Source organism: Tachyglossus aculeatus, chromosome 3, assembly GCF_015852505.1.
Source record: "Tachyglossus aculeatus isolate mTacAcu1 chromosome 3, mTacAcu1.pri, whole genome shotgun sequence".
In the NCBI taxonomy this organism is placed as follows: Eukaryota; Metazoa; Chordata; class Mammalia; order Monotremata; family Tachyglossidae; genus Tachyglossus; species Tachyglossus aculeatus.
This window is the reverse complement of record NC_052068.1, coordinates 69,919,530-69,933,603: the sequence shown is the minus strand read 5'-3', so window position 1 is coordinate 69,933,603 and position 14,074 is coordinate 69,919,530.

Below are 14,074 nucleotides of genomic sequence, written 5' to 3'. Positions count from 1 at the left end.
TCTTCCCTGACTTCCACTCCCTGCTGCACCGCTCTCACTAACTCCTTCATTCATCCTCCCTTCCATCTCCACAGCACCTATGTAAATATCTGTATATGTCTGTAATTTATTTGTGGATTTATCTATTTATCTATATTATTGTTTTTCTTCCCCTCTAGACTGTGAGCTCACTGTGGGCAGGATTGAATCTGTTTGTTGTCATATTGTAGCCTCCAAAGTGCTTAGTACAGTGCTTTGCATGTACTAAGCAATCAATAAATATGATTGAAGGAATGAATGAATGAACCAACCGAGGATGGGCCCAAACCTGAGTCAAAAAAGAAAAATCAAACCATCAGTCAAGGGATGTCCGTTGGTGTTCGCTTCTTCATCATTCAGTGGGAAATATTTCCCACAGGGTAAAAACAAGTCACCGCGGCATGAAATATGCTGTTGCTGCCTCAGAGAAGTGATGACTCTTTTAATTAGCTTAATCATCTGGGCTACGCTAAGTGATCTTACTTGACATCAAATACCACACTTGAAAGTCCTGGGAAAGTCTCTCTTCCTACACTTTGTCTTCATAGACTTAATATCCCAACCCCCAGCAATGTCCCCAGGCCAAGGAAATGAGGGATTGATTGCATTCTTCAAAAATAAAAGCCAACTTGTGTCAGCTGGTTCCACAGTCTAATGACATCACAAAAGCATTTGATCTGAGGTCCGGCCCATTGTAAGGTAGCATTACTGGTCTCCTTTAGAGCAGGCAGCAGAGTGCTCGGCAGGGGCATTTAATGTGGATGTTCCAGAACAACGATCAAATTTATATGTCCAAGCAGAATGAAATATGAGACATTTCCAGCATTCATAAACTGGATTTACAACTCTTTTCTGGCCCAATCACCTCTCTACAGGACCCATCACAGAAGGATCTCATCAGAAAGATACTAAACAAGCAGGTTATGTGATTTGCAATCCACCAAACCAGGTGTCCAAATCACAACATTATCAGACGGCCTCCAGAGCCAGGCAAAAACCCTTTAAAACTTGTTTCTTGCAGTTGTGAAAGGGAGTGCCTAACAAAGAGACTCCCTTTCCCCCCTAAAAAGGGAAACAAACTTCCCAAAATAACAGCCTCAAGCAGCAAGGCTCAGATGTATGAAATGTTCTAGAAACAGTAAGGTTACACTCTACTTTTAGATAACCACTTAACTTCCCTTTTCATGGATCTTTTAAAAGTTCCGGATACACCTGGCAGGAAGATTTCATTTGCCCATGTGAGTGTGATCGGACCAATGTGTGCACTATTATTCATAGTACTGATAATAATAATAACAGTGTTTCTTAAGCACATACTAGAGTGCTAAGTACTGTACTGAGCACTGGAGTAGATACAACCTAATCAGATCAGCCACAGTTCATCAGGGCTCACAATCTAAATAGTAAACTGCAAACTCGTTGTGGGCGAAGAACATGTCTCTGTTCAAGCACTTAGTAAAGTGCCCTGCACTCAGTACGCTCTAAATAAATACCATTGATGGAGGGAAAAAGTGTCATCCTCATTTTACAGATGAGGAAACTGAGGCATGAAGAAGTTAAGTGACTTGTCCAAGGTCACCCAACATACATATGACAGAGTTGGGATTAGAACCCAAATCCTATAACGCTCAGGCCCATGCTCTTTCCACTAGATCACGATGCTCCTCAACAATTTTCCTATTGCAGGCAGTCGTGTTGACTCTTCCACCAGATCTTGCTGTGGTTTTCAGTTCTGTCTCGGTGACGTGGTATTCTCAGAACCTCAGCTCCAAATGGGTGCAGTTTATCCATGTGTGGGAGTGAGTGTGAAGAAATAGTCCATTTTCACATTGATGTCATTCTCCACTTGCATTGTATAGGACTGAGTGAGTGTGTGTGTGTGTGTGTGGAAGCAAACAAACAAAAAAATCATGCTTTATGTGAATAGGCAGAGTCACTAATGGCGGTACAAAAACTCACCCAAAGCAAAGAAAAACCTAGAGAGAAGAGGGAGGCACAGACATTCAGGAAAAAGCATGCGCAGAGAGAGAGAGAGAGAGAGAGAGAGAGAGAGAGAGAGAGAGAGAGAGAGAGAGAGAGCTGGATATCAAAATTCAGAATTAATTTCTGCTACTCCACTCGGCTAATTCCCTATCAACAATACTTAAACATACACCACAACTACTGGATAAATGTGAGTTGGCACAGTTGGAATCGCAATAATCCAACAATCAATGATATTTACTGAGCACTAACTGTGTGCAGAACACTGTGTTAACTGCTTGGGAGAGTACAGTACAACAGAATTGGTAGCTATGTTAATGGCCCGCCACAAGCTGATGATACACTTAACTTCTGTTCTTCAGAAGTATTTCAATCATGGACCCAGAGACTTTGAAAAGTAAGATTTTGATGCAGTGTGCACCCAGAAAAGCCTACGAATAATTGAAAGTTTTCACTGGCAGCACAGAACTTGATGCTGTTGCTGAATTCTAATAAATAAGCAATAACAGCAGTATTTATTGAGTGGTCACTGAATACAGAAGATTGCACTAAGCTTTTAGGGAACACAAAAGCCCATCCAGTTCTGTCAACCAATAATAATAATAATAGTATTCACTAAGCATATACTATATGCCAAGCTCTGTACTAAAAATTGGTGTAGATATATAATAATCAGATTGGAAGCAGTCCTTTTCTCATATGAAGCTTACAGTCTAAGTAAGAGGGAGAATAGGTATTTAATCCCCATTGTTTTAGATAATAATAATGATTGTATTTGTGAAGCGCTTACTGTGTTCCAAGCACTGGTCTAAGTGCTCGGGTAGATACAGGGTAATCAGATTGTCCCAAGTGGGGCTCACAGTCTTAATCCCCATTTTACAGATGAGGTAACTGAGGCACAGAGAAATTAAGTGACTCGCCCAAAGTCACACAGCTGATAAGTGGCGGAGCCAGGATTAGAACCCTCGACCTCTGACTCCCAATGCCGTGCTCTTTCCACTAAGCCACGCTGCTTCTCTAATGAGGAAACTGAGGTGCAGAAAAGTCAAGCGACTTACCCAGTGTCACACAGCAGGCAAATTGGGAACCGGGATTCAAACCCAGTTCCTCTGACTCCCAGGCTCCCGCTCCTGCCACAGCTTCTCTTCAGTTGCGACTCTGAAATGGTTCATTCTATTCTAGTAATGATGGCATTTGTTGAGTGCCCTTTGAAAATACTAGAAGCACAAGACACATTCCCTGCCTTCAAAAATATTCGCCCTAATGGGGGAGGCAGATAGAAAAAGATAATTCCAAGTATCTGTACGCCTTTTGGCGCACGTGCCTATAGAAGTGCAGTTGTCACCCCATGGCAGGTTTTCCAGATGAATCAGAAATCTATCCTGACACGAGCTGTCAGAGCCATGCTGCACTCTAAAGCGCAGCTGAAGAGGACAAGCTGAAGCAGCGTTGTGGCCTGTTATTACCAGGCCTTACATCACTGCTTTGGGATTGATTAGAAAATTATCAATCAATAGATCAATCAATGGTATTTACTGAGCGTTAACTGTTTACAGGGCATTGTAGTAACCTTGGAAAGTACAACACATCCAGAGTTTGTAAATGTCTGCCCACAATGAGCTTACAGTCTACTTACAAGGGGAAACACCCATTAAAACTAAGATTAGGGATAGTAGAGTATGAAAATATTCACATAAATATTGTGGGGCTGCGGTGTCAAGATGCTTAGAGGGTACAAAGCCAAATTCATAGTCAATGCAGAGGAAAGGATGGAGATGGGGAACAAAGGGCTTAATCAGGGAAGACCTCTCGGAGGAGATACGGTTTTAGGAGAGTTTTGAAGGCGGGGAAAGTGTTGATCTATCGATTATGAAGGAGGAAGGAGTTCCAGGACTGAGGGGGAATGTGGACCTGGTGGCACATAGGGGTCGGTGGATGGGTAGGCGAGATTGAGGTACACAGCGTATGTTGGCAATAGAAGATCAGAGTATGCAGGTTGGGTTGTAATAGGAGAACACTGAGGTTAGATAGGTGGGGGACAGCTGACTACCTTAAAGCAATGGTAAGGCGTTTCTGTTCGAGGCAGAAGTGGATGAATGCTTAATATGTGCAGATCACTGTACTAAGCTCCTGGGAGAGTACAACCTAACAGAGTTAGAAGACACATTCTCTCTATACAATGACCTTACATTCTAGATGGGGAGACAGATGCTTATGTAAATAAATTACGGATATGTACATAAACGCTGTGGGGATGAGGGAGGGGAGCATGAAGAGAGCAAATCCAAGTGCAAGAGTGACGCAGAAGGGAGTGGGGGAAGAGGAAATGAGGCCTCAGTGACATACTGCCTTCAATAAGGCTTGAAGGTGGGGAGAGTAATTGTCTGTCAAATGAGAAGATGGGGAGCGGTCCAAACCAGAGGCAGGACATGGGCTAGAGGTCGGTGATGAGATAAATGAGATTGAGGAACAGTGATCAAGTTAGCATTAGAGAAGTGAATCATGCAGACTGGGTTGTAGTTGGAGAGCAGCAAGGTAAGGTAAGGAGGGGGCGAGGTGATTGAGTGCTTTAAAGCCGATGGTAAGGAGTTTCCATTTGATGCGGAGGTAGATGGGCAACCACTGGAGATTCTTAAGGAGTAAGGAAATATGGACTAAATATTTTTCTAGAAAAATGATCCGGGCAGCAGAGTGAAGTATAGGCTGCAATGGGGAGAGACAGGAGGCAGGGAGGTCAGCAAGGAGGTTGGCACATTTAGAGGGCAGGAGGCAGAAGAGAAGTCTACAAAAGAGACTGAGGAGTGGCCAGAGAGATAGGAGGAGAAACAGAAGACAGTGCTGGTGTGGTCTGCACACAGTAAACACTTAATAAATATCACTGATTGATTGATTGGAGTATAAACTCCTTTTGTGGGCAAGGAATGTGTCTTTATTTTTTACTTACTAAGTGCTTATTACAGTGCATTGCAACCAGTGAGTGTTCAGGAAATGCTATTATTATGAGTATTAGTTGCTAAAGAGGCAGCAGTAGTCTTGGAGGTCTAAAATGGAGAGTTGCAATAACTCCATTGTGGAAAAGGCTTCTGATTATACACTGGCCTTACCAGCCACATTGAGGTCCCCCGATAGTAATGGTGTCAGCAGTGAAATCTGCAAATTAAATGGTAAACAATATTCTCACATGGAAATGTAAGCTAATTCTGTTTGGGGTTACTATTACAATATAGCACTGCTGACTAAAATGTATTTGCCTGCTCTGAAGACATTTATTTTAAAACCGTACTCCTTTTACTGAGCATCCAAAGGAGTTAACCCAATTGCACATCACTGAACCACTTATGTATGAGGGATTCAAATGCAGAAGAGTACAGTGCTCTGCACATAGTAAGTGCTCAATAAATACGATTGAATGAGTGAAATGCAATAAAATCAAAATTAAAGTTGGAGCAATTTTATTCTTTTTCCCCTGATATTCAAAAGCCACTATAAAAAGGATTTAAAGATGTAAGTTAATTACCACAGACTTTAATGAAGATAAAGTACTGAGAACTGTAAAACATATAAAACAGCTACAATTCTTTCTTACCAAATCTGCAACATTTTAATGAGAAGAGAATGGGAAGCTGCTATTTATTATTGCATGGGATGACCGGAATAACGTTTGCGGTCTCCTGTTGTGGGGGGGAAGGGGGAGTTTCAATACGTGGTAGCACGTATGGTCACTGTTAGTAATTTCCTTGCTTTGGGGGATTTGTCAGTTATGGATTCCGTGGATCCCACCCTGCCAGGGAGCAGCCCACAGCTACGATTCCCCTTCTAAAACCAGCGTTCGGCACCATGATTTGCATCAACATACAGTTGTCCCAGACCCTGAAGCTCCAGTGCTCCATATCTAGGTATAAGAAGCCCTGAGGAAATGAGAAAAGGAAGAAAAAAGAAAGTTGGTGGAGAAAGGTAAGAGGAGGAAAGAGCGAGACTAAAGGGAGCGAGAGAGATGGAAAATGGAGAAGACTAGAAGCATTGCTCCATCTTTTTGGATTTTTATTTATTTCTATTTTGTCAGGTCTTTTATCTAGCAATGATATTTATTAAGTGCTCCAGAGAAGACAGTACAACAGAGTTGGTAGACATTTTACCTGCCCCAAGGAACCGGCAGTCTAGATGGGAAGACAAACATCAATACAAATAAATAAATGTTTTGGGTATGTACAGAAGTGCTGTGGGCTGATGGTGGGGTGAGTACCAAGCTAGCTCTCTTCCTCCCTTCAAAGCCTACTGAGAACTCACCTCCTCCAGGAGGCCTTCATAGACTGAGCCCCCCCTTTTCCTCTCCTCCTCCTCCCCTCCTCTTCACCCCCCAACCCTACACCCTTCCCCTCCCCACAACACTTGTGTATATTTGTTCATATTTATTATTTTATTTATTTTATTAATGATGTGTGTATTTATTCTGATGGCATTGACACCTACTTGTTTTGTTGTCTGTTTCCCCTTCTAGACTGTGAGCCTGTTGTTGGGTAGGGACCATCTTCATATGTTGCTGATTTGTACTTCCCAAGTGTTTAATGCTCTGCACATGCTTACTGTGATAAGTGCTCAATAAATGTGAGCCCAGTGTTGGGTAGGGACCGTCTCTATATGTTGCCAACTTGTACTTCCCAAGCGCTTAGTACAGTGCTCTGCACACAGTAAGCACTCAATAAATACGATTGAATGAATGAATGAATGAAATGTGATTGAATGAATGAATGAAAGTGCCTAAAGGGTACGGATCCAGGTGAACAGACAGCACAGAAGGGAGAGGGAGTCAGTATAAAAGGGGTTAAGCAGGCAAGGCCTCTTGGTGGAGAGGTGATCTTCATAATCAATCAATCAATCATATTTATTGAGCGCTTACTGTGTGCAGAGCACTGTACTAAGCACTTGGGAAGTACAAGTTTGCAACATGTAGAGACAGTCCCTACCCAACAGTGGGCTCACAGTCTAAAAGGGGGAGACAGAGAACAAAACCAAACATACTAACAAAATAAAATAAACAGAATAGATGTGTACAAGTAAAATAAATAAATAGAGTAATAAATATATACAAACGTATATACATATATACAGGTGCTGTGGGGAGGGGAAGGAGGTAAGATGAGGGGGATGGAGAGGGGGACGAGGGGGAGAGGAAGGAAAGGGCTCAGTCTGGGAAGGCCTCCTGGAGGAGGTGAGCTCTCAGTAGGGCCTTGAAGGGAGGAAAAGAGCTAGCTTATAAGGCTTTAAAGGTGGGGAGAGTACTGGTTTGGTATATATGGAGTTGTGGTGGGGGGGGGGGGAGTTCCAGGCCAGAGGCAGGATGGGGGGGGGGGGCGGTGGTGAGATATTGGGGTGTAGTGAGCAGTGAGCAAGTTAACACTAGAGGAGTGGAGTTTGCGAGCTTGGTTTTCATAGGAGATCAGTGCAGTAAAGTAAGAGGGGACAAGTTGATTGAGTGCTTTAAAGCCAATGCGAAGGAGTTTCCGTTTGATGCAGAGGTGGAAGGGCAACAGGGGAGGTTTTATGCTTCATCTGACATTGTTACCAGTGTTACCAGTAGTCTAACTGGCCTGTTATCCAGAGAAGGCACTTCTTTCCAGCTTCTTTCATTTAAAATGCATGTGGGGGCGGTGGGGGGTGTCTGGGTGGCGGGGCAGAGGGGGAGAAGTCCCCTAAATCTCAAGCTCTACTCCTGACATTTCTCCTCTTCTATCAGTTAATCAATATTTGTCATTGAGTGGCTGAGGGTCAAGCAATATTCTGGGTACCCACGGGGTTCTTGGAAGGGTACAAAAGAAGGCAGTGATGGCAGGGATTGTGTCTATTGTTATTATTATGGTATTTGTTAAGTGCTTACTACATGCCAAGCACTGTTCTAAGCATTGGGGAGATACAAGGTATTCAGATTGTCCTATATGGGGCTCACAGCCTCAATCCCCATTGTACAGATGAGGTAACTAAGGCACAGAGCCGTTAAGTGACTTGCCCAAGGTCACACAGCAGACAAGTGGCAGAGTTGGGATTAGAACCCATGACCTCTGGCTCCCAAGCCCATGTTCTTGCCACTGGGCCATGCTGCTTCCCTCATTCGAATGCATTGTAGTCTTCCAAATACTTAGTATATTGCTCTGCACCCAGAAAGCACTCAATAAAATCTAAGGATTAACTAAGAATAATAATAATAATAATAATGAAATTTGTTAAACCCTTACTATGTACCTGGCACTGTACTAAGTTCTGGGATGGATACAAGCAAATCAGATTGGACACAGTCCCTGTCCCACATGGGGCTCACAGTCTCAATCCCATTTTACAGATGAGGTAACTGAGGTCCAGAGAAGTGAAGTAACTTGCCCAAGGTCACACAGCAGACAAGTGGTAGATCTGGGATCAGAACTCATGACCTTCTAACTCCCAGGCCACTAGGCCATTGATTCCAGTAATTAACAATCTCTCTCAACTACACTAAGGCCTCTTCATGGTCCTAGTTTAATGTCACTAAATCTGGAGATCTCACTGCCCACTGGGATGTTCCTGGGGATTTTCAGCCCTAAATCCTGGCAGAAAGAGCCCCGAGAGTCCCTTCAAGAGGGCCCAGATCCCCTAAGTCCCCGTACCCTTCTGACTGCCACCACCCAGGTGTCTCCCCGAAGGCATAGAAGTCATCTGGGACTTGACTAGCACCTTTGTGGGGCACTAGGATGCCTCAAACCCTGCGATAGAAGAATGAGATCTATAATTCTATTCATTTATATTGATGCTATTGATGCCTGTTTACTTGTTTTGATGTTTGTCTCCCCCTTCTAGACTGTGAGCCCATTGTGGGCAGGGATTGTCTCTATTTGTTCCTGAATTGTGCTTTCCAAGCACTTAGTACAGTGCTCTGCATACTATAAGTGCTTAATACATATGAATGAATGAATGAATGGCAGGCTTTAGAAGCCCATGGAGGCTGACCAGGGTCCAGATTCTTCTAAATTGACACCGGTGGCTCTTTCTTTGGGGATTTAATGCTGAAAACCCCTTAAATAATAATAATAATAATAATGGCATTTATTAAGCGCTTACTATGTGCGAAGCACTGTTCTAAGCACTGGGGGATACAAGGTGATCAGGTTGTCCCACGTAGGTAACTGAGGTAACTGAGGCACAGAGAAATTAAGTGGTTTACCCAAGGTCACACAGCAGACAAGTGGCCGAGCTGGGATTCGAACCCTTGACCTTTGACTCCCAAGCCCGGGCTCTTTCCACTGAGCCACGCTGCTTAAACTCACACACACACTTCTTCATGATGAGGACAGTGGAAAGACCTAGGAATTGTTCTACCTTATGATTTCTAAGCAAAATTCCCTGGGGCTTCTGAGCATTAATAACTCTGACAGTTAATCTCAATCCTCTAAAGGACTGAAGGGCTGTAAACCAGCCTAGGGCTTTGGCTACATCGGGCCATGATGGTTTGTGTGTGGGTGTTGGCGGGGTGGTTAGGGTGGGAAAGCAAGGGAATACAATTTTCTTTTTTTTTGAGTAAATGTATAACTCACTGATTTTGCTTCAAACATAAACCTCCCCCCTAGGTGAATGCTTGTTCAGTTGCAGTAACAAATGTGAACATCAAGGGGCAAGACAAAAACAGAACAATGACGTACTAGAATGCAGTCAATGCCTCTCACACCTCAATTGTGCTGAGGGGAGATGAAGTGGGGAAGGAGAGAAGGAGGAGGGGAGATGAAGTGGGGAAGGAGAGAAGGAGGAGGGGAGATGAAGTGGGGAAGAAGAGAAGGAGGAGGGGAGATGAAGTGGGGAAGGAGAGAAGGAGGAGGGGAGATGAAGTGGGAAAGGAGGAGGGGAGATGAAGTGGGAAAGGAGGAGGGGAGATGAAGTGGGGAAGGAGCTTGTACATATTTACTATTCTATTTATTTTATTTTGTTAATGTTTTGTTTTGTTGTCTGTCTCTCCCTAGACTGTGAGCCCGTTGTTGGGTAGGGACCGTCTCTCTATGTTGCCAACTTGTACTTCCCAAGCGCTTAGTACAGTGCTCTGCACACAGTAAGCACTCAATAAATACGATTGAATGAATGAAAGTGGGGAAGGAGAGAAGGAGGAGGGGAGATGAAGTGGGGAAGAAGAGAAAGAGGAGAGGAGATGAAGTGGGAGAGGAGGAGGGGGGAGATGAAGTGGGAAAGGAGAGAAGGAGGAGGGAAGAGAAGTGAAGGAGGACAAGTACAGGAAGGGAGACGAGATGGAAAGGGGAGGGAGAAAGAAGGAAGGAAGGAAAGGGATGGGGAAAGGGGCGAAGGGAGGGCGGGGGAAAGGGGTGGGGAAGGTAAAGGGGGAAGGAGACCTGAAAGAAGGGGAGTGGGGAAGGGGAATAGAGAGGAAGGGGAGAGAACAATTCAGTCCATGTAACATTCAGAAAAGGCCTGAGAACCAAATGGTGGGAGAAATAAGTTGAAGTTCATAGTCTCACACATCAGTCTTAACACAGTAATCTTAGACACAGAGGTTTAGTTTGTAACACCCTGGGAGAGAAAAGGGGATCAGATCCAAACGCTTCTACTTCCCAAATTATGCAGGTGACTGAAAGCACATTAATTCCTTTAAACACATGGGCAGGACTGCAGCAAATACCCATAGATCCAACCAGATATGCATAGTTTCTTGGGACTAAACCCACTTACTCACTGTTCACCATGATTAGAGAGCTGGAAAAATGTTCTTCAGAGTGCTGATACAGCCAGTCAGCTGACAGAGAGTGAGTCATCAGGAAGAAGGAAGCCCCTCTGCTACTGATTTAAAATCTCTGTCCTGCTTGCTAATTGGATCTCATTACCCAGACCTTCCAGAAGATTTCACTCTCCCAAAGGTCTAGGGGAAATGTAGACCTTTTGGCCTCTGAGAAATTTCCAGGAAGTACTGCCACTAGAATAAGATTTGGGACTATTGATTGATCTTTATTGAGTGCTTATTGTGTGCAGAGCACTGAACTAAGCACTTCATTCAATCATATTTATTGAGCACTTACTGTGTGCAGAGCTTGGAGAAAATGCACTTGGGAGAATACACTGTAACAGAGTTTGCAGACATGTTCTCTGCCCACAAGGAGCTTACAGTCTAGAAGGGGAGACATAAGTTAATATAAATAAATGACAGCTAAATCCGCAAGTGCTGTGGGGCTGAGAGTGGAGTGAATACAAGGTATAACCTTTGTTTACCTCACTTCTTCCTCCTTAAGGGGTTTGAGCATTCCCACTACCCAACTGCACTTCTGCAAAACAGCTCACAACCCACAGAAATTGGAAAAGGAGCAAACTTGTTGGGTTACTTTTAGTTAATACTAAAAGGCTGGCAAATCATTACCAAATTATGAAGGACAGTTGTTCTCCATACGCCTCAGAAACAGGATGAAGGCCTCTGGACTGAAAGCTCCTCTTGGGCAGGGAACGTATTTACCAACTCTGCTTTAGTATACTCTCTCAAGCACTTACTACAGTGCTCTGCACGTAGTAAGCACTCAATAAATACCATTGATTGATTAACTGATACCCACTGAAGTTTCTTTGAAGATTCAGAACCACTAAACAAAACTCTGCTTTAACTGGGGTGGAGGTGAGGAGGATGGGGAGCATATAATTGTGGCATGTGTTAAGCACTTAATATGTGCCAAGCACTGGGGTAGATACCAGATAATCTGGTCCCACATGAGGCTCACAGTCTAATTAGGTTAACAGTATTTGGTAAACTCTTACTATGTACCAAGCACTGTATTAAGCGCTGGGATAGAAAAGAGGTTATCATGTCAGAACTCAGACCCAGTTCCTGTCTCGCATGGGGCTCACGGTCTAAAGGGAGAGTGTCCTGGCTGGATGTTCAGAGACGTGGGCAGGGAATGTGTCTGTTCATTGTTGTCTGGTACTCTCCCAAGCACTTAGTACAGTGCTCTGTGCACAGTAAGTGTTCAATAAATTCAGTTAACTGACTGACTGACTGACCCAGTATCAACATTTCTAAGTTCTTTTGTCCCTAGACAGAGCACATTCCCTTGTATTGAACCCGATTCAGTTTAAAATTACATCAATCAATCAATCGTATTTATTGAGCGCTTACTGTGTGCAGAGCACTGTACTAAGCGCTTGCGAAGTACAAGTTGGCAACATATAGAGATAGTCCCTACCCAACAGTGGGCTCACAGTCTAGAAAGGGGAGACAGAGAACAAAACCAAACATATTAACAAAATAAAATAAATAGAATAGATATGTACAAGTAAAATAAATAAATAAATAAATAGAGTAATAAATATGTACAAACATATATACATATATATAGGTGCTGTGGGGAAGGGAAGGAGGTAAGATGGGGGGGATGGAGAGGGGGACGAGGGGGAGAGGAAGGAAGCGGCTCAGTCTGGGAAGGTTTCCTGGAGGAGGTGAGCTCTCAGTAGGGCCTTGAAGGGAGGAAGAGAGCTAGCTTGGCGGATGTGCGGAGGGAGGGCATTCCAGGCCAGGGGGAGGACGTGGGCCGGGGGTCAATGGCGGCACAGGCGAGAACGAGGCATGGTGAGGAGATTAGTGGCAGAGGAGCGGAGGGTGCAGGCTGGGCTGGAGAAGGAGAAAAGGGAGGTGAGGTAGGAGGGGGCGAGGTGATGGACAGCCTTAGGGTCAGAGATCCTCTAGACTGTAAGCTCACTGTGGGCAGGGAATGCATCTACCAACTCTTGTACTCTCTTAAGCGCTTAGTGACCTGCACACACAAGCACTCAATAGATATGATTGATCGATTGACTGGTGTTACAGCCACTGCTTCACAGGTGAAATCCCTCTCCATTTCCCACTGCCCCTTTTGGAGTTGTAAGGGAATTTCTCTTGCCTGTTTAAATTGCCCTTGCCATAGTTTCTGACCTTTCAAATTTCCCTTTTCCCTCCCCTCAATTGCCTTTAAAACCTCAATATCTGATATGCCGAGATCTGTTGTTTACCTCAGATCGTCCTCTGGGTAGAGGAGAAGCGAGGCCTAGTGGAAAGAACACAAGCCTTTAAGTCAGACCACCTATGGTCTAATCCTGGTTCTGCCACTCGTTTACTGTGTAATTTTGGGCAACTCACTTAATTTCTCTGTGCCTCAGTTACCTCATCTGTACAATGGGGATTAATACTGTGAGCACCCCGTGGGACAACCTGATCACCTTGTAACCTCCCCAGCGCTTAGAATAGTGCTTTGCACATAGTAAGCACTTAATAAATGGCATCATTATTATTATTATTATTACCAACTCTGCTATATTGTACTCTCCCAAGCACTTAGGACAGTGCTCTGAACACAGAACATGCTCATTAAATAGGATTGATTAATTGATTGATTGACTGCAAGCTCAGACCACATTTCCCCAAGGGGTGAAGTACAATTTGGGCCAAGGATTGGCCTGGCCAATAGATCACTGGATTTGGTACAAGAAGACAGGTTACTGTTTCCACCAATGGTCAGCAGGCGATGAGGGGTTCCTTTCCTAAGCCCATCTGATCACACAGCACTAGTAGCCAACTTGAAGGGCCTAGGACTTGAGTGTATTATTGATCAATCGATATTTATTGAGCGCTTACTCTGTCTGGATCTCGGTAATAAGTGCTTAATACTGTACTAACGAGGAAGACAGAGACCATGAGAATAGTTTGTGGCAGAACCAGATCTAGAAAGCGACTCTTGCCCACCAGCCTAGCTGATTTTAGTGTTTTTCTTTAATGTAAACAAAATTCGGACATAATTCATGGCATACAATGCTTTCTCACACCGAATAGTTGGATGTTGGTCACTTCTTGAGATGTCACAGACCTACAACTTCCACAGCGTTGGTTACCACCTTTATGTAGGTCACTACCAAATCAACTACCAGTAATTTATTTTAATGTCTGACTTCCCTGCATACATTGTAAACTACTTTCATTCATTCAATTGTATTTATTGAGCGCTTACTGTGTGCAGTGCACTGTACTAAGCACTTGGGAAATACAAATCAGCAACATATAGAGACGGTCCCTACCCAACAAGAGGCTCACAGTCTA